The sequence below is a fragment of the Dipteris shenzhenensis genome, chromosome 11, assembly GCF_047967505.1.
Source record: "Dipteris shenzhenensis isolate YYH24624 ecotype China chromosome 11, Dip_SZ_1.0, whole genome shotgun sequence".
NCBI lineage: Eukaryota > Viridiplantae > Streptophyta > Polypodiopsida > Gleicheniales > Dipteridaceae > Dipteris > Dipteris shenzhenensis.
Genome location: NC_141606.1, coordinates 28,916,478 through 28,920,002, shown reverse-complemented (window position 1 = coordinate 28,920,002; position 3,525 = coordinate 28,916,478).

Here is a 3,525-nt window from a genome sequence, read left to right as displayed (position 1 = left end):
GCTCTGAAATGATTTGTTGATTGGGCCATTTGTCCTACTCTTGGGCTGTGTTGGTCCTTGATATATACATTTCTTTAAAGTGTTGATGAGACCTAGCTTGTTACGCAGATTGGGCTATTTGTCCTTTGTTGGACAAGGGTAGTCCATGATACGTATCATTGCAAGGACCTTCGATACTCAGTTTGTTAATTGTAGAGTTTGTGTTTAGGTATTTGGGCCATTTGTCCTTCTTTGGACAAGAGTAGTCATAGTATCTATTCTCACATGTTGCTTGTGATTGTATGCTATTTGTTGTGTATTGTGGGCCACTAGTCCTATTCTTGGGCAGTAGTAGTCCTCGTGTGATGTTTCTGACATAGGTACTATGTAGTGGATGAATCTTGGGTTAGTTGTCCTATAGTGAGTTGGGCAAAACTAATCCTTGAGGAGGCCATTCGTCTTAGTTGCATTTGTGTTTTGTTGTGTGGTTGACTTTTGGACATTGTGTCCTATTCTGAGCAGTATATGTGATCCTAAAGAAAAGCTCACTATTGTGTTATTATTTTTTGAATCATGTGTATCTTGTATTGTTAGGCTTGTGTTGTAGTCTGCGTGCATGTATTTTTCAATAATAATTTTCATATAGGATCACATGTGAAGACAATAGAGAGGCTTTGAAATTATACATTAGTAACTCTAGAGAGAAGATTATTGACTGCTACTGGGTCTCAAGTATGCAAAAGCTTATGTTTTTTTAATTTTACAATGTTTTAATTATTTAGAGTATATGTAAGTGCTATTGCCTATTGGTTTTGCAAAATGCGGGCCAACGAAGTTCGGCCGATGGGATACCACTATGGCGACATTCGACATGGGGATGAAAATGTCGTCGATTGGTTTTTGATGATGTTTGACAGATTTGGAGTTTCTATTTAGGTTTTTCTATTCTAGGGGGATGCTATATTACCTAGTCTACCTTCTCAATGAAAAAAACTTGAAAGAAAAACAACAATTGAGTGCCAAAATGCAAGATTTCTTGAGGGGTGACTGTTAACACACAAAACAACTTCAAAATTCAGCTTGATTCTTCATTCTTGGTTATTTTTTGTGATATTTGACAACATACACACCTTAGCAATATGAGAAACTACCTTCCTACCATCTCACAACTCAAAAACAAGCTTCCTAAGCTCAAAAATGCTCTACATACTGTAAACTCTATGAAATATGAGTTAATTGCTTAAATGTGTTCATGGAAAATTATGTGATTAAGATTGATGTAAAAGATGTAGAATCACAATCTCTTCAATTAAGGAAGGCTGCCTGGAGGAGGAGGAGCACCAAACATTGGAGGCACTATGATGGCGACGGGCCAAGTCAAGTATGCCAAGTTTGCGGGGCGAAAGTCGGATGACCCCGATGCTCATGTCCGACAGTTTGAGAAGGTATATGGGGTCAACAATCTGGCACTTGCAGCACCACTCTGACAGGAGGCGATTTTTGAGTCAACTTTAGTGGGCAAGGCTGCATGATGGTTGGTAGAGTATACAATGGACTACTTCACCACATATGATGAGGTGCGCAACGCATTCTTGAGACAGTTTCATCGAGAAAAAATGATTTTGAAAACTCTGGATAGATTGTGACGCTTGGATTAGGGAGATCAGGATGTGAAAAGTTATGCGTCCAAATTCAACTTACTCATGCAATGTGTGCCAGCTGGGGAACGCCCTGCTCAGGAGGTACTCAAAGACTACTTCATTTCGGGGCTATCATGGGATCCACGGACGACGTTGGCCATAGTGGATCGGACACAGATGACACTCATAGCGGTCATGGTGCAAGCAGTGTAAGTGGGGGATTCACTGCGTGGGAGGACATCTAAGAACTGCAAATCCACGACAAGTAAAACCAAGAAGAAAATGCCAAAATCTAAGAAGTCGGATGATAGTGATGAAGATTCAAATGTGACGAGCTTAGAAGAAAGCTCTGAAGGTACTAGTTCGGAGCAATCCGACTCGGAAGCGGAGACGAAGACCCGGAGAGCCTCTAAAGGGGGCAAGGGCATGCCAGTGGCTTCCGGAGAAGGATCAATAGCTAAAGGCTTAAAGGGCATCTGGTGCACTCACTGCTGCAATCTTGGACACTCTGTAGTCAAGTGTGGTCTTAATGCTAATTGGTGCGCGATTTGCTTGACTATTACACACAACACAGTGGGATGGTACTATAATGGGCACGGCCAAAGAGCGGTTGGTCATAGCCAGATGCGGCTGCAACTTTTGTGCAACAAGAGCCACAGCAACAAGCGTTTTAGCCACAACAGCAATCGTTTGCCGTAGCAACAGTTGTTCCAACGAGGCGGAGGCGGCCATGGCCGTGGAGGTGGAGGTCGTGGTCAAAATCGACAGAAAACCTGTCTGTTTTGCTTGGGTGAAGGCCATTGGCAAAACGAATGCCTGGATGCTCAAGAATGGGATCGGCAATGTGCGAAGTAGCAAAAAATGGCCGAGAAAATGCCCAGCACTGTGATGGTACACATTGTTGATGATGATCCACTGGTGTGCCTGAAGATTAACATAATCACTCGTGCTGGTACCAAGCTGCGGGGATCGACTCCCAAGAATGGTGACAAGCTGTTGGATTGGCCAGCCTAGGAATTTGTTGTGGCGAAAAATAGTGAAGCAAAATTGGGAGTAGAACGTCATTTCAGTGCAGAGAGGAAAGAAGAAAGTGCGGGTCACAATGGGAGTGGCGACACCTTTGGCGATGCGGTACGACCCTAGACGGATTGGATGATGAGGAGGAGGAAGCCTTTCTCAAAGCAAATACGGAGTTAGCTCCTATCTTCACCATTGATATGGAAGGAATCACAGAAAGTTACATGCATCAGAGTCTTCTGGCGGGTGCAGCTAGCACAGTTTCGGAGGAAGCAACTGAACCCCAGCTAGTAGCTGCGGATATGGATTTGTGGGATCTCTTGCAACAGGAGAGAGAGTTTGAAGAACGGATGAGCTGAGTCACGTGAGTGTAGGAAGATGCTCTGGATATGGTATATCTTGGAGAGGATGGAGCATCTAAACCAGTCAAAATCAACACATTGTTGATGGCTGAATTTTGCAGTGAATTGATTGCCCTCTTGCGGGATTTTTTCGATGTATTCGCCTGGGATTATGTGGATATGAAAAGGATGGATCCAAAATTTTACCAGCATTGGGTCAACCTCAAACCGGATGTGACTCTGACAAAAATACAACAGTATCGGATGAATATGCATGTGGCCACGAAAGTGCGTGAAGAGTTGGAGCACTTGCTATGGGTGGGATTCATTGCACCGATCGAGAATCCGGAGTGGATTTTCCCGATTGTCATTGTGCCAAAAAAAAATAAGAAATTACAGATTTGTGTCGACTACTGTAAGCTGAATGCGACCACTGTACCTGATCCATTTCTTGAGCCGTACATGGATTCTATGCTAGATGAAGTGGCGGGGCATGAGGTATACTCTTTCTTGGATGGATATAGCAGGTACAACCAAATCAGAATGGC